This window comes from Carya illinoinensis, chromosome 8, assembly GCF_018687715.1.
Source record: "Carya illinoinensis cultivar Pawnee chromosome 8, C.illinoinensisPawnee_v1, whole genome shotgun sequence".
Lineage (NCBI taxonomy): Eukaryota > Viridiplantae > Streptophyta > Magnoliopsida > Fagales > Juglandaceae > Carya > Carya illinoinensis.
This window is the reverse complement of record NC_056759.1, coordinates 20,436,284-20,455,266: the sequence shown is the minus strand read 5'-3', so window position 1 is coordinate 20,455,266 and position 18,983 is coordinate 20,436,284.

The following is an 18,983-nucleotide window of genomic DNA, read 5'->3' as shown; positions in this document are numbered from 1 at the left end:
TATTGTTTTACATCATTCTTAGATTGATTCAGAAGATTTGCCTTGATCCATCACAGGTCAAAAGAAGCAAAAACCTTGTCATTTCCGAAGTCATCGCCAATCGAAACCTAGGTGCACCATCGTGTGCATTACAAGAAATTTGTACCTAGCTGAGGCGTTTTAGACCATTTTATCGATGGAAACATTTTCATTTACAACCCACCTTTACCTCCTAGTTCAGTTCTTACTCTGGACGAATTGGCACCAAGAAATCTGTGTTTCACTTCATTCATCGAATTGATGCCCGCACACACCCTTCCATTGGTTTTCCTCAAGGCCAAGAAGTTCCACATGCGCCTAATATGCTCATCTAGCCAGTGTTAAGATTGTAACTTCACTTAAGGGCATTAATCAACTTAAAGATGAGTACTCATCTCTAATCCATGTTTCCAGCTTAATTTCCTTTTAAATTCATTCTAGCCATTTCGATCTGGACCTTTTTGATATTATTATTGTTTTAACTCATTCTTAGACTGATTTAGAAGGTTCGGCTTCATCCATCACATGTCAATTGAACCAAAACCACGTCAATTCCCAAGTGAACGCCAATCGGAACCTTGGTGCACCACCATGTGCATTTTAGACCATTTTCTTAAGGGAAACTTCTTCATTTACACCCCTCCGAGTTCAGTGCTAGCTTTGGACGAATTGGCACCAACAAATCCGTGTTTTACTTCATTCTTCCTATTGGACCCCGAACACAACGTTCCGTTAGTTTCCCCCAAGCCCAAGAAGTGTCACACGCGCCTAAGCTGCTCATCTATGCATTGTTAAGTTTCAAACTCGACGTAAGCGCATTAATCAACTTAAAAATGATTACTAATCTCTAAGCCATGTTTTGAGATTAATTTCCCTTCAAATTCATTCTTGCCCGTTCGATCTGCACCTTTTTGATATTATTCTTGTTTTACATCATTCTCAGATTAATTTGGAAGATTAGCCTTGATCTATCACACTTCACTAGAGCCAAAGCCATGTCAATTTCCAATTCACAGCGAGTCGGAAGCTAGGCGAGCACCTTCACGTGCGTTCGTACAATTCCGCTCTTAGCCTTTTCCTTTTAGACCTTTTCCACAGGGGAAACTTCTTCATCTACACACCTCCCTGACCCTCGTAGTTCAGTTCTAGGTTTGGATGGATTGGCACCATGAAATCCGTCTTTTACTTCATTCCTCCTATTGAAGCCCGCACAGAACATTCCATTGGTTTCCCACAACCCTAAGAAGTGTCACACGCGCCTAAGGTGCTCTCATCTAGCCGTGGTTACGTTCCTCACTTGACCTAAGCACATTAATCAACTCAAATGTGATCGGTAATCTCTAAACATTATTTTGAGCTTAATTTCCCTTTAAATTCAATCTCGCCCTTTCAATCTGGACCTTTTTGTTGTTATTGCTGTTTTACATCATTCATAGATTGATTTTAGATGATTAGCCTTGATCAATCACACGTCACTAGAACCAAGGTCAGGTCAATTTCCAATTCACAGCTAAATGGAAGCTAGGTGCACCTTCATTTGCATTGCTACAATTCTGCCCTTAGCCGTGCGTCCATTTTGAACTTTTTGATATTATTATTGTTTTACATCATTCTTAGATTGATTCAGAAGATTTGCCTTGATCCATCACAGGTCAAAAGAAGCAAAAACCTTGTCATTTCCCAAGTCATCGCCAATCGAAACCTAGGTGCACCATCGTGTGCATTACAAGAAATTTGTACCTAGCTGAGGCGTTTTAGACCATTTTCTCGATGGGAACATTTTCATTTACAACCCACCTTTACCTCCTTGTTTAGTTCTTACTTTGGACGAATTGGCACCAAGAAATCTATGTTTCACTTCATTCATCGGATTGATGCCCGCACACACCCTTCCATTGGTTTTCCTCAAGGCCAAGAAGTTCCACATGCGCCTAATATGCTCATCTAGCCAGTGTTAAGTTTGTAACTTGACTTAAGGGCATTAATCAACTTAAAGATGAGTACTCATCTCTAATGCATGTTTCCAGCTTAATTTCCTTTTAAATTCATTCTAGCCATTTCGATCTGGACCTTTTTGATATTATTATTGTTTTAACTCATTCTTAGACTGATTTAGAAGGTTCGCCTTGATCCATCACATGTCAATAGAACCAAAACCACGTCAATTCCCAAGTGAACGCCAATCGGAACCTTGGTGCACCACCATGTGCATTTTAGACCATTTTCTTAAGGGAAACTTCATCATTTACACCCCTCCGAGTTCAGTGCTAGCTTTGGACGAATTGGCACCAACAAATCCGTGTTTTACTTCATTCTTCCTATTGGACCCCGAACACACCGTTCCATTAGTTTCCCCCAAGCCCAAGAAGTGTCACACGGGCCTAAGCTGCTCATCTATGCATTGTTAAGTTTCAAACTCGACCTAAGCGCATTAATCAACTTAAAAATGATTAGTAATCTCTAAGCCATGTTTTGAGATTAATTTCCCTTCAAATTCATTCTTGCCCGTTCGATCTGCACCTTTTTGATATTTTTCTTGTTTTACATGATTCTCAATTTAATTTAGAAGATTAGCCTTGATCTATCACACTTCACTAGAGCCAAAGCCATGTCAATTTCCAATTCACAGCGAGTCGGAAGCTAGGCGTGCACCTTCACGTGCGTTCGTACAACTCCGCTCTTAGCCTTGTCCTTTTAGACCTTTTCTACAGGGGAAACTTCTTCATCTACACACCTCCCTGACCCTCGTAGTTCAGTTCTAGGTTTGGATGGATTGGCACCAAGAAATCCGTCTTTCACTTCATTCCTCCTATTGAAGCCCGCACACAACATTCCATTGGTTTCCCACAACCCTAAGAAGTGTCACACGCGCCTAAGGTGCTCTCATCTAGCCGTGGTTACGTTGCTCACATGACTTAAGCACATTAATCAACTCAAATGTGATCGGTAATCTCTAAACATTATTTTGAGCTTAATTTCCCTTTAAATTCATTCTCGCCCTTTCAATCTGGACCTTTTTGTTGTTATTGCTGTTTTACATCATTCATAGATTGATTTTAGATGATTAGCCTTGATCAATCACACGTCACTAGAACCAAGGCCAGGTCAATTTCCAATTCACAGCTAAATGGAAGCTAGGTGCACCTTCATGTGCATTGCTACAATTCTGCCCTTAGCCGTGCGTCCATTTTGAACTTTTTGATATATTATTGTTTTACATCATTCTTAGATTGATTCAGAAGATTTGCCTTGATCCATCACAGGTCAAAAGAAGCAAAAACCTTGTCATTTCCCAAGTCATCGCCAATCGAAACCTAGGTGCACCATCGTGTGCATTACAAGAAATTTGTACCTAGCTGAGGCGTTTTAGACCATTTTATCGATGGAAACATTTTTATTTACAACCCACCTTTACCTCCTAGTTCAGTTCTTACTTTGGACGAATTGGCACCAAGAAATCTGTGTTTCACTTCATTCATCGTATTGATGCCCGCACACACCCTTCCATTGGTTTTCCTCAAGGCCAAGAAGTTCCACATGCGCCTAATATGCTCATCTAGCCAGTGTTAAGTTTGTAACTTGACTTAAGGGCATTAATCAACTTAAAGATGAGTACTCATCTCTAATGCATGTTTCCAGCTTAATTTCCTTTTAAATTCATTCTAGCCATTTCGATCTGGACCTTTTTGATATTATTATTGTTTTAACTCATTCTTAGACTGATTTAGAAGGTTCGCCTTGATCCATCACATGTCAATAGAACCAAAACCACGTCAATTCCCAAGTGAACGCCAATCGGAACCTTGGTGCACCACCATGTGCATTTTAGACCATTTTCTTAAGGGAAACTTCATCATTTACACCCCTCCGAGTTCAGTGCTAGCTTTGGACGAATTGGCACCAACAAATCCGTGTTTTACTTCATTCTTCCTATTGGACCCCGAACACACCGTTCCATTAGTTTCCCCCAAGCCCAAGAAGTGTCACACGGGCCTAAGCTGCTCATCTATGCATTGTTAAGTTTCAAACTCGACCTAAGCGCATTAATCAACTTAAAAATGATTAGTAATCTCTAAGCCATGTTTTGAGATTAATTTCCCTTCAAATTCATTCTTGCCCGTTCGATCTGCACCTTTTTGATATTTTTCTTGTTTTACATGATTCTCAATTTAATTTAGAAGATTAGCCTTGATCTATCACACTTCACTAGAGCCAAAGCCATGTCAATTTCCAATTCACAGCGAGTCGGAAGCTAGGCGTTCACCTTCACGTGCGTTCGTACAACTCCGCTCTTAGCCTTGTCCTTTTAGACCTTTTCTACAGGGGAAACTTCTTCATCTACACACCTCCCTGACCCTCGTAGTTCAGTTCTAGGTTTGGATGGATTGGCACCAAGAAATCCGTCTTTCACTTCATTCCTCCTATTGAAGCCCGCACACAACATTCCATTGGTTTCCCACAACCCTAAGAAGTGTCACACGCGCCTAAGGTGCTCTCATCTAGCCGTGGTTACGTTGCTCACATGACTTAAGCACATTAATCAACTCAAATGTGATCGGTAATCTCTAAACATTATTTTGAGCTTAATTTCCCTTTAAATTCATTCTCGCCCTTTCAATCTGGACCTTTTTGTTGTTATTGCTGTTTTACATCATTCATAGATTGATTTTAGATGATTAGCCTTGATCAATCACACGTCACTAGAACCAAGGCCAGGTCAATTTCCAATTCACAGCTAAATGGAAGCTAGGTGCACCTTCATGTGCATTGCTACAATTCTGCCCTTAGCCGTGCGTCCATTTTGAACTTTTTGATATATTATTGTTTTACATCATTCTTAGATTGATTCAGAAGATTTGCCTTGATCCATCACAGGTCAAAAGAAGCAAAAACCTTGTCATTTCCCAAGTCATCGCCAATCGAAACCTAGGTGCACCATCGTGTGCATTACAAGAAATTTGTACCTAGCTGAGGCGTTTTAGACCATTTTATCGATGGAAACATTTTCATTTACAACCCACCTTTACCTCCTAGTTCAGTTCTTACTTTGGACGAATTGGCACCAAGAAATCTGTGTTTCACTTCATTCATCGTATTGATGCCCGCACACACCCTTCCATTGGTTTTCCTCAAGGCCAAGAAGTTCCACATGCGCCTAATATGCTCATCTAGCCAGTGTTAAGTTTGTAACTTGACTTAAGGGCATTAATCAACTTAAAGATGAGTACTCATCTCTAATCCATGTTTCCAGCTTAATTTCCTTTTAAATTCATTCTAGCCATTTCGATCTGGACCTTTTTGATATTATTATTGTTTTAACTCATTCTTAGACTGATTTAGAAGGTTCGGCTTCATCCATCACATGTCAATAGAACCAAAACCACGTCAATTCCCAAGTGAACGCCAATCGGAACCTTGGTGCACCACCATGTGCATTTTAGACCATTTTCTTTAGGGAAACTTCTTCATTTACACCCCTCCGAGTTCAGTGCTAGCTTTGGACGAATTGGCATCAACAAATCCGTGTTTTACTTCATTCTTCCTATTGGACCCCGAACACACCGTTCCGTTAGTTTCCCCCAAGCCCAAGAAGTGTCACACGCGCCTAAGCTGCTCATCTATGCATTGTTAAGTTTCAAACTCGACTTAAGCGCATTAATCAACTTAAAAATGATTAGTAATCTCTAAGCGATGTTTTGAGATTAATTTCCCTTCAAATTCATTCTTGCCCGTTCGATCTGCACCTTTTTGATATTTTTCTTGTTTTACATCATTCTCAATTTAATTTAGAAGATTAGCCTTGATCTATCACACTTCACTAGAGCCAAAGCCATGTCAATTTCCAATTCACAGCGAGTCGGAAGCTAGGCGTGCACCTTCACGTGCGTTCGTACAACTCCGCTCTTAGCCTTGTCCTTTTAGACCTTTTCTACAGGGGAAACTTCTTCATCTACACACCTCCCCGACCCTCGTATTTCAGTTCTAGGTTTGGATGGATTGGCATCAAGAAATCCGTCTTTCACTTCATTCCTCCTATTGAAGCCCGCACACAACATTCCATTGGTTTCCCACAACCCTAAGAAGTGTCACACGCGCCTAAGGTGCTCTCATCTAGCCGTGGTTACGTTGCTCACATGAGTTAAGCACATTAATCAACTCAAATGTGATCGGTAATCTCTAAACATTATTTTGAGCTTAATTTCCCTTTAAATTCATTCTCGCCCTTTCAATCTGGACCTTTTTGTTGTTATTGCTGTTTTACATCATTCATAGATTGATTTTAGATGATTAGCCTTGATCAATCACACGTCACTAGAACCAAGGCCAGGTCAATTTCCAATTCACAGCTAAATGGAAGCTAGGTGCACCTTCATGTGCATTGCTACAATTCTGCCCTTAGCCGTGCGTCCATTTTGAACTTTTTGATATTATTATTGTTTTACATCATTCTTAGATTGATTCAGAAGATTTGCCTTGATCCATCACAGGTCAAAAGAAGCAAAAACCTTGTCATTTCCGAAGTCATCGCCAATCGAAACCTAGGTGCACCATCGTGTGCATTACAAGAAATTTGTACCTAGCTGAGGCGTTTTAGACCATTTTATCGATGGAAACATTTTCATTTACAACCCACCTTTACCTCCTAGTTCAGTTCTTACTCTGGACGAATTGGCACCAAGAGATCTGTGTTTCACTTCATTCATCGAATTGATGCCCGCACACACCCTTCCATTGGTTTTCCTCAAGGCCAAGAAGTTCCACATGCGCCTAATATGCTCATCTAGCCAGTGTTAAGATTGTAACTTCACTTAAGGGCATTAATCAACTTAAAGATGAGTACTCATCTCTAATCCATGTTTCCAGCTTAATTTCCTTTTAAATTCATTCTAGCCATTTCGATCTGGACCTTTTTGATATTATTATTGTTTTAACTCATTCTTAGACTGATTTAGAAGGTTCGGCTTCATCCATCACATGTCAATAGAACCAAAACCACGTCAATTCCCAAGTGAACGCCAATCGGAACCTTGGTGCACCACCATGTGCATTTTAGACCATTTTCTTAAGGGAAACTTCTTCATTTACACCCCTCCGAGTTCAGTGCTAGCTTTGGACGAATTGGCACCAACAAATCCGTGTTTTACTTCATTCTTCCTATTGGACCCCGAACACAACGTTCCGTTAGTTTCCCCCAAGCCCAAGAAGTGTCACACGCGCCTAAGCTGCTCATCTATGCATTGTTAAGTTTCAAACTCGACGTAAGCGCATTAATCAACTTAAAAATGATTACTAATCTCTAAGCCATGTTTTGAGATTAATTTCCCTTCAAATTCATTCTTGCCCGTTCGATCTGCACCTTTTTGATATTATTCTTGTTTTACATCATTCTCAGATTAATTTGGAAGATTAGCCTTGATCTATCACACTTCACTAGAGCCAAAGCCATGTCAATTTCCAATTCACAGCGAGTCGGAAGCTAGGCGAGCACCTTCACGTGCGTTCGTACAATTCCGCTCTTAGCCTTTTCCTTTTAGACCTTTTCCACAGGGGAAACTTCTTCATCTACACACCTCCCTGACCCTCGTAGTTCAGTTCTAGGTTTGGATGGATTGGCACCATGAAATCCGTCTTTTACTTCATTCCTCCTATTGAAGCCCGCACAGAACATTCCATTGGTTTCCCACAACCCTAAGAAGTGTCACACGCGCCTAAGGTGCTCTCATCTAGCCGTGGTTACGTTCCTCACTTGACCTAAGCACATTAATCAACTCAAATGTGATCGGTAATCTCTAAACATTATTTTGAGCTTAATTTCCCTTTAAATTCAATCTCGCCCTTTCAATCTGGACCTTTTTATTGTTATTGCTGTTTTACATCATTCATAGATTGATTTTAGATGATTAGCCTTGATCAATCACACGTCACTAGAACCAAGGTCAGGTCAATTTCCAATTCACAGCTAAATGGAAGCTAGGTGCACCTTCATTTGCATTGCTACAATTCTGCCCTTAGCCGTGCGTCCATTTTGAACTTTTTGATATTATTATTGTTTTACATCATTCTTAGATTGATTCAGAAGATTTGCCTTGATCCATCACAGGTCAAAAGAAGCAAAAACCTTGTCATTTCCCAAGTCATCGCCAATCGAAACCTAGGTGCACCATCGTGTGCATTACAAGAAATTTGTACCTAGCTGAGGCGTTTTAGACCATTTTATCGATGGAAACATTTTCATTTACAACCCACCTTTACCTCCTAGTTCAGTTCTTACTCTGGACGAATTGGCACCAAGAAATCTGTGTTTCACTTCATTCATCGAATTGATGCCCGCACACACCCTTCCATTGGTTTTCCTCAAGGCCAAGAAGTTCCACATGCGCCTAATATGCTCATCTAGCCAGTGTTAAGATTGTAACTTCACTTAAGGGCATTAATCAACTTAAAGATGAGTACTCATCTCTAATCCATGTTTCCAGCTTAATTTCCTTTTAAATTCATTCTAGCCATTTCGATCTGGACCTTTTTGATATTATTATTGTTTTAACTCATTCTTAGACTGATTTAGAAGGTTCGGCTTCATCCATCACATGTCAATAGAACCAAAACCACGTCAATTCCCAAGTGAACGCCAATCGGAACCTTGGTGCACCACCATGTGCATTTTAGACCATTTTCTTTAGGGAAACTTCTTCATTTACACCCCTCCGAGTTCAGTGCTAGCTTTGGACGAATTGGCATCAACAAATCCGTGTTTTACTTCATTCTTCCTATTGGACCCCGAACACACCGTTCCGTTAGTTTCCCCCAAGCCCAAGAAGTGTCACACGCGCCTAAGCTGCTCATCTATGCATTGTTAAGTTTCAAACTCGACTTAAGCGCATTAATCAACTTAAAAATGATTAGTAATCTCTAAGCCATGTTTTGAGATTAATTTCCCTTCAAATTCATTCTTGCCCGTTCGATCTGCACCTTTTTGATATTATTCATGTTTTACATTATTCTCAATTTAATTTAGAAGATTAGCCTTGATCTATCACACTTCACTAGAGCCAAAGCCATGTCAATTTCCAATTCACAGCGAGTCGGAAGCTAGGCGTGCACCTTCACGTGCGTTCGTACAATTCCGCTCTTAGCCTTGTCCTTTTAGACCTTTTCTACAGGGGAAACTTCTTCATCTACACACCTCCCTGACCCTCGTAGTTCAGTTCTAGGTTTGGATGGATTGGCACCAAGAAATCCGTCTTTCACTTCATTCCTCCTATTGAAGCCCGCACACAACATTCCATTGGTTTCCCACAACCCTAAGAAGTGTCACACGCGCCTAAGGTGCTCTCATCTAGCCGTGGTTACGTTCCTCACTTGACTTAAGCACATTAATCAACTCAAATGTGATCGGTAATCTCTAAACATTATTTTGAGCTTAATTTCCCTTTAAATTCATTCTCGCCCTTACAATCTGGACCTTTTTGTTGTTATTGCTGTTTTACATCATTCATAGATTGATTTTAGATGATTAGCCTTGATCAATCACACGTCACTAGAACCAAGGCCAGGTCAATTTCCAATTCACAGCTAAATGGAAGCTAGGTGCACCTTCATGTGCATTGCTACAATTCTGCCCTTAGCCGTGCGTCCATTTTGAACTTTTTGATATTATTATTGTTTTACATCATTCTTAGATTGATTCAGAAGATTTGCCTTGATCCATCACAGGTCAAAAGAAGCAAAAACCTTGTCATTTCCCAAGTCATCGCCAATCGAAACCTAGGTGCACCATCGTGTGCATTACAAGAAATTTGTACCTAGCTGAGGCGTTTTAGACCATTTTATCGATGGAAACATTTTCATTTACAACCCACCTTTACCTCCTAGTTCAGTTCTTACTTTGGACGAATTGGCACCAAGAAATCTGTGTTTCACTTCATTCATCGAATTGATGCCCGCACACACCCTTCCATTGGTTTTCCTCAAGGCCAAGAAGTTCCACATGCGCCTAATATGCGCATCTAGCCAGTGTTAAGTTTGTAACTTGACTTCAGGGCATTAATCAACTTAAAGATGAGTACTCATCTCTAATCCATGTTTCCAGCTTAATTTCCTTTTAAATTCATTCTAGCCATTTCGATCTGGACCTTTTTGATATTATTATTGTTTTAACTCATTCTTAGACTGATTTAGAAGGTTCGGCTTCATCCATCACATGTCAATAGAACCAAAACCACGTCAATTCCCAAGTGAACGCCAATCGGAACCTTGGTGCACCACCATGTGCATTTTAGACCATTTTCTTAAGGGAAACTTCTTCATTTACACCCCTCCGAGTTCAGTGCTAGCTTTGGACGAATTGGCACCAACAAATCCGTGTTTTACTTCATTCTTCCTATTGGACCCCGAACACACCGTTCCGTTAGTTTCCCCCAAGCCCAAGAAGTGTCACACGCGCCTAAGCTGCTCATCTATGCATTGTTAAGTTTCAAACTCGGCTTAAGCGCATTAATCAACTTAAAAATGATTAGTAATCTCTAAGCCATGTTTTGAGATTAATTTCCCTTCAAATTCATTCTTGCCCGTTCGATCTGCACCTTTTTGATATTATTCTTGTTTTACATTATTCTCAATTTAATTTAGAAGATTAGCCTTGATCTATCACACTTCACTAGAGCCAAAGCCATGTCAATTTCCAATTCACAGCGAGTCGGAAGCTAGGCGTGCACCTTCACGTGCATTCGTACAACTCCGCTCTTAGCCTTGTCCTTTTAGACCTTTTCTACAGGGGAAACTTCTTCATCTACACACCTCCCTGACCCTCGTAGTTCAGTTCTAGGTTTGGATGGATTGGCACCAAGAAATCCGTCTTTCACTTCATTCCTCCTATTGAAGCCCGCACACAACATTCCATTGGTTTCCCACAACCCTAAGAAGTGTCACACGCGCCTAAGGTGCTCTCATCTAGCCGTGGTTACGTTGCTCACATGACTTAAGCACATTAATCAACTCAAATGTGATCGGTAATCTCTAAACATTATTTTGAGCTTAATTTCCCTTTAAATTCATTCTCGCCCTTTCAATCTGGGCCTTTTTGTTGTTGTTGCTGTTTTACATCATTCATAGATTGATTTTAGATGATTAGCCTTGATCAATCACACGTCACTAGAACCAAGGCCAGGTCAATTTCCAATTCACAGCTAAATGGAAGCTAGGTGCACCTTCATGTGCATTGCTACAATTCTGCCCTTAGCCGTGCGTCCATTTTGAACTTTTTGATATTATTATTGTTTTACATCATTCTTAGATTGATTCAGAAGATTTGCCTTGATCCATCACAGGTCAAAAGAAGCAAAAACCTTGTCATTTCCCAAGTCATCGCCAATCGAAACCTAGGTGCACCATCGTGTGCATTACAAGAAATTTGTACCTAGCTGAGGCGTTTTAGACCATTTTATCGATGGAAACATTTTCATTTACAACCCACCTTTACCTCCTAGTTCAGTTCTTACTTTGGACGAATTGGCACCAAGAAATCTGGGTTTCACTTCATTTATCGAATTGATGCCCCGCACACCCCCTTCCATTGGTTTTCCTCAAGGCCAAGAAGTTCCACATGCGCCTAATATGCCCATCTACCCAGTGTTAAGTTTGTAACTTGACTTAAGGGCATTAATCAACTTAAAGATGAGTACTCATCTCTAATCCATGTTTCCAGCTTAATTTCCTTTTAAATTCATTCTAGCCATTTCGATCTGGACCTTTTTGATATTATTATTGTTTTAACTCATTCTTAGACTGATTTAGAAGGTTCGGCTTGATCCATAACATGTCAATAGAACCAAAACCACGTCAATTCCCAAGTGAATGCCAATCGGAACCTTGGTGCACCACCATGTGCATTTTAGACCATTTTCTTAAGGGAAACTTCTTCATTTACACCCCTCCGAGTTCAGTTCTAGCTTGGGACGAATTGGCACCAACAAATCCGTGTTTTACTTCATTCTTCCTATTGGACCCCGAACACACCGTTCCGTTAGTTTCCCCCAAGCCCAAGAAGTGGCACACGCGCCTAAGCTGCTCATCTATGCATTGTTAAGTCTCAAACTCGACTTAAGCGCATTAATCAACTTAAAAATGATTAGTAATCTCTAAGCCATTTTTTGAGATTAATTTCCCTTCAAATTCATTCTTGCCCGTTCGATCTGCACCTTTTTGATATTATTCTTGTTTTACATCATTCTCAGATTAATTTAGAAGATTAGCCTTGATCTATCACACTTCACTAGAGCCAAAGCCATGTCAATTTCCAATTCACAGCGAGTCGGAAGCTAGGCGTGCACCTTCACGTGCGTTCGTACAATTCCGCTCTTAGCCTTGTCCTTTTAGACCTTTTCTACAGGGGAAACTTCTTCATCTACACACCTCCCTGACCCTCGTAGTTCAGTTCTAGGTTTGGATGGATTGGCACCAAGAAATCCGTCTTTCACTTCATTCCTCCTATTGAAGCCCGCACACAACATTCCATTGGTTTCCCACAACCCTAAGAAGTGTCACACGCGCCTAAGGTGCTCTCATCTAGCCGTGGTTACGTTCCTCACTTGACTTAAGCACATTAATCAACTCAAATGTGATCGGTAATCTCTAAACATTATTTTGAGCTTAATTTCCCTTTAAATTCATTCTCGCCCTTACAATCTGGACCTTTTTGTTGTTATTGCTGTTTTACATCATTCATAGATTGATTTTAGATGATTAGCCTTGATCAATCACACGTCACTAGAACCAAGGCCAGGTCAATTTCCAATTCACAGCTAAATGGAAGCTAGGTGCACCTTCATGTGCATTGCTACAATTCTGCCCTTAGCCGTGCGTCCATTTTGAAATTTTTGATATTATTATTGTTTTACATCATTCTTAGATTGATTCAGCAGATTTGCCTTGATCCATCACAGGTCAAAAGAAGCAAAAACCTTGTCATTTCCCAAGTCATCGCCAATCGAAACCTAGGTGCACCATCGTGTGCATTACGAGAAATTTGTACCTAGCTGAGGCGTTTTAGACCATTTTCTCGACGGAAACATTTTCATTTACAACCCACCTTTACCTCCTAGTTCAGTTCTTACTTTGGACGAATTGGCACCAGGAAATCTGGGTTTCACTTCATTCATCGAATTGATGCCCCGCACACACCCTTCCATTGGTTTTCCTCAAGGCCAAGAAGCTCCACATGCGCCTAATATGCGCATCTAGCCAGTGTTAAGTTTGTAACTTGACTTAAGGGCATTAATCAACTTAAAGATGAGTACTCATCTCTAATCCATGTTTCCAGCTTAATTTCCTTTTAAATTCATTCTAGCCATTTCGATCTGGACCTTTTTGATATTATTATTGTTTTAACTCATTCTTAGACTGATTTAGAAGGTTCGGCTTGATCCATCACATGTCAATAGAACCAAAACCACGTCAATTCCCAAGTGAACGCCAATCGGAACCTTGGTGCACCACCATGTGCATTTTAGACCATTTTCTTAAGGGAAACTTCTACATTTACACCCCTCCGAGTTCAGTGCTAGCTTTGGACGAATTGGCACCAACAAATCCGTGTTTTACTTCATTCTTCCTATTGGACCCCGAACACACCGTTCCGTTAGTTTCCCCCAAGCCCAAGAAGTGTCACACGCGCCTAAGCCGCTCATCTATGCATTGTTAAGTTTCAAACTCGACTTAAGCGCATTAATCAACTTAAAAATGATTAGTAATCTCTAAGCCATGTTTTGAGATTAATTTCCCTTCAAATTCATTCTTGCCCGTTCGATCTGCACCTTTTTGATATTATTCTTGTTTTACATTATTCTCAATTTAATTTAGAAGATTAGCCTTGATCTATCACACTTCACTAGAGCCAAAGCCATGTCAATTTCCAATTCACAGCGAGTCGGAAGCTAGGCGAGCACCTTCACGTGCGTTCGTACAATTCCGCTCTTAGCCTTTTCCTTTTAGACCTTTTCCACAGGGGAAACTTCTTCATCTACACACCTCCCTGACCCTCGTAGTTCAGTTCTAGGTTTGGATGGATTGGCACCAAGAAATCCGTCTTTCACTTCATTCCTCCTATTGAAGCCCGCACACAACATTCCATTGGTTTCCCACAACCCTAAGAAGTGTCACACGCGCCTAAGGTGCTCTCATCTAGCCGTGGTTACGTTCCTCACTTGACCTAAGCACATTAATTAACTCAAATGTGATCGGTAATCTCTAAACATTATTTTGAGCTTAATTTCCCTTTAAATTCAATCTCGCCCTTTCAATCTGGACCTTTTTGTTGTTATTGCTGTTTTACATCATTCATAGATTGATTTTAGATGATTAGCCTTGATCAATCACACGTCACTAGAACCAAGGCCAGGTCAATTTCCAATTCACAGCTAAATGGAAGCTAGGTGCACCTTCATTTGCATTGCTACAATTCTGCCCTTAGCCGTGCGTCCATTTTGAACTTTTTGATATTATTATTGTTTTACATCATTCTTAGATTGATTCAGAAGATTTGCCTTGATCCATCACAGGTCAAAAGAAGCAAAAACGTTGTCATTTCCCAAGTCATCGCCAATCGAAACCTAGCTGCACCATCGTGTGCATTACAAGAAATTTGTACCTAGCTGAGGCGTTTTAGACCATTTTCTCGATGGAAACATTTTCATTTACAACCCACCTTTACCTCCTAGTTTAGTTCTTACTTTGGACGAATTGGCACCAAGAAATCTGTGTTTCACTTCATTCATCGGATTGATGCCCGCACACACCCTTCCATTGGTTTTCCTCAAGGCCAAGAAGTTCCACATGCGCCTAATATGCTCATCTAGCCAATGTTAAGTTTGTAACTTGACATAAGGGCATTAATCAACTTAAAGATGAGTACTCATCTCTAATCCATGTTTCCAGCTTAATTTCCTTTTAAATTCATTCTAGCCACTTCGATCTGGACCTTTTTGATATTATTATTGTTTTAACTCATTCTTAGACTGATTTAGAAGGTTCGGCTTCATCCATCACATGTCAATAGAACCAAAACCACGTCAATTCCCAAGTGAACGCCAATCGGAACCTTGGTGCACCACCATGTGCATTTTAGACCATTTTCTTAAGGGAAACTTCTTCATTTACACCCCTCCGAGTTCAGTGCTAGCTTTGGACGAATTGGCACCAACAAATCCGTGTTTTACTTCATTCTTCCTATTGGACCCCGAATACACCGTTCCGTTAGTTTCCCCCAAGCCCAAGAAGTGTCACACGAGCCTAAGCTGCTCATCTATGCATTGTTAAGTTTCAAACTCGACTTAAGCGCATTAATCAACTTAAAAATGATTAGTAATCTCTAAGCCTTGTTTTGAGATTAATTTCCCTTCAAATTCATTCTTGCCCGTTCGATCTGCACCTTTTTGATATTTTTCTTGTTTTACATCATTCTCAATTTAATTTAGAAGATTAGCCTTGATCTATCACACTTCACTAGAGCCAAAGCCATGTCAATTTCCAATTCACAGCGAGTCGGAAGCTAGGCGTGCACCTTCACGTGCGTTCGTACAACTCCGCTCTTAGCCTTGTCCTTTTAGACCTTTTCTACAGGGGAAACTTCTTCATCTACACACCTCCCTGACCCTCGTAGTTCAGTTCTAGGTTTGGATGGATTGGCACCAAGAAATCCGTCTTTCACTTCATTCCTCCTATTGAAGCCCGCACACAACATTCCATTGGTTTCCCACAACCCTAAGAAGTGTCACACGCGCCTAAGGTGCTCTCATCTAGCCGTGGTTATGTTGCTCACATGACTTAAGCACATTAATCAACTCAAATGTGATCGGTAATCTCTAAACATTATTTTGAGCTTAATTTCCCTTTAAATTCATTCTCGCCCTTTCAATCTGGGCCTTTTTGTTGTTATTGCTGTTTTACATCATTCATAGATTGATTTTAGATGATTAGCCTTGATCAATCACACATCACTAGAACCAAGGCCAGGTCAATTTCCAATTCACAGCTAAATGGAAGCTAGGTGCACCTTCATGTGCATTGCTACAATTCTGCCCTTAGCCGTGCGTCCATTTTGAACTTTTTGATATTATTATTGTTTTACATCATTCTTAGATTGATTCAGAAGATTTGCCTTGATCCATCACAGGTCAAAAGAAGCAAAAACCTTGTCATTTCCCAAGTCATCGCCAATCGAAACCTAGGTGCACCATCGTGTGCATTACAAGAAATTTGTACCTAGCTGAGGCGTTTTAGACCATTTTATCGATGGAAACATTTTCATTTACAACCCACCCTTACCTCCTAGTTCAGTTCTTACTTTGGACGAATTGGCACCAAGAAATCTGGGTTTCACTTCATTTATCGAATTGATGCCCCGCACACCCCCTTCCATTGGTTTTCCTCAAGGCCAAGAAGTTCCACATGCGCCTAATATGCCCATCTAGCCAGTGTTAAGTTTGTAACTTGACTTAAGGGCATTAATCAACTTAAAGATGAGTACTCATCTCTAATCCATGTTTCCAGCTTAATTTCTTTTTAAATTCATTCTAGCCATTTCGATCTGGACCTTTTTGATATTATTATTGTTTTAACTCATTCTTAGATTGATTCAGAAGATTTGCCTTGATCCATCACAGGTCAAAAGAAGCAAAAACCTTGTCATTTCCCAAGTCATCGCCAATCGAAACCTAGGTGCACCACCATGTGCATTTTAGACCATTTTCTTAAGGGAAACTTCTTCATTTACACCCCTCCGAGTTCAGTGCTAGCTTTGGACGAATTGGCACCAACAAATCCGTGTTTTACTTCATTCTTCCTATTGGACCCCGAACACACCGTTCCGTTAGTTTCCCCCAAGCCCAAGAAGTGGCACACGCGCCTAAGCTGCTCATCTATGCATTGTTAAGTCTCAAACTCGACTTAAGCGCATTAATCAACTTAAAAATGATTAGTAATCTCTAAGCCATTTTTTGAGATTAATTTCCCTTGAAATTCATTCTTGCCGGTTCGATCTGCACCTTTTTGATATTATTCTTGTTTTACATCATTCTCAGATTAATTTAGAAGATTAGCCTTGATCTATCACACTTCACTAGAGCCAAAGCCATGTCAATTTCCAATTCACAGTGAGTCGGAAGCTAGGCGTGCACCTTCACGTGCGTTCGTACAATTCCGCTCTTAGCCTTGTCCTTTTAGACCTTTTCCACAGGGGAAACTTCTTCATCTACACACCTCCCTGACCCTCGTAGTTCAGTTCTAGGTTTGGATGGATTGGCACCAAGAAATCCGTCTTTCACTTCATTCCTCCTATTGAAGCCCGCACACAACATTCCATTGGTTTCCCACAACCCTAAGAAGTGTCACACGCGCCTAAGGTGCTCTCATCTAGCCGTGGTTACGTTCCTCACTTGACCTAAGCACATTAATCAACTCAAATGTGATCGGTAATCTCTAAACATTATTTTGAGCTTAATTTCCCTTTAAATTCATTCTCGCCCTTTCAATCTGGACCTTTTTGTTGTTATTGCTGTTTTACATCATTCATAGATTGATTTTAGATGATTAGCCTTGATCAATCACACGTCACTAGAACCAAGGCCAGGTCAATTTCCAATTCACAGCTAAATGGAAGCTAGGTGCACCTTCATGTGCATTGCTACAATTCTGCCCTTAGCCGTGCATCCATTTTGAACTTTTTGATATTATTATTGTTTTACATCATTCTTAGATTGATTCAGAAGATTTGCCTTGATCCATCACAGGTCAAAAGAAGCAAAAACCTTGTCATTTCCCAAGTCATCGCCAATCGAAACCTAGGTGCACCATCGTGTGCATTACAAGAAATTTGTACCTAGCTGAGGCGTTTTAGACCATTTTATCGATGGAAACATTTTCATTTACAACCCACCTTTACCTCCTAGTTCAGTTCTTACTTTGGACGAATTGGCACCAAGAAATCTGGGTTTCACTTCATTTATCGAATTGATGCCCCGCACACACCCTTCCACTGGTTTTCCTCAAGGCCAAGAAGTTCCACATGCGCCTAATATGCCCATCTAGCCAGTGTTAAGTTTGTAACTTGACTTAAGGGCATTAATCAACTTAAAGATGAGTACTCAAATCTAATCCATGTTTCCAGCTTAATTTCCTTTTAAATTCATTCTAGCCATGTCGATCTGGACCTTTTTGATATTATTATTGTTTTAACTCATTCTTAGACTGATTTAGAAGGTTCGGCTTCATCCATCACATGTCAATAGAACCAAAACCACGTCAATTCCCAAGTGAACGCCAATCGGAACCTTGGTGCACCACCATGTGCATTTTAGACCATTTTCTTAAGGGAAACTTCTTCATTTACACCCCTCCGAGTTCAGTTCTAGCTTGGGATGAATTGGCACCAACAAATCCGTGTTTTACTTCATTCTTCCTATTGGACCCCGAACACACCGTTCCGTTAGTTTCCCCCAAGCCCAAGAAGTGGCACACGCGCCTAAGCTGCTCGTCTATGCATTGTTAAGTCTCAAACTCGACTTAAGCGCATTAATCAACTTAAAAATGATTAGTAATCTCTAAGCCATGTTTTGAGATTAATTTCCCTTCAAATTCATTCTTGCCCGTTCGATCTGCACCTTTTTGATATTATTCTTGTTTTACATCATTCTCAGATTAATTTAGAAGATTAGCCTTGATCTATCACACTTCACTAGAGCCAAAGCCATGTCAATTTCCAATTCACAGCGAGTCGGAAGCTAGGCGTGCACCTTCACGTGCGTTCGTACAATTCCGCTCTTAGCCTTGTCCTTTTAGACCTTTTCCACAGGGGAAACTTCTTCATCTACACACCTCCCTGACCCTCGTAGTTCAGTTCTAGGTTTGGATGGATTGGCACCAAGAAATCCGTCTTTCACTTCATTCCTCCTATTGAAGCCCGCACACAACAT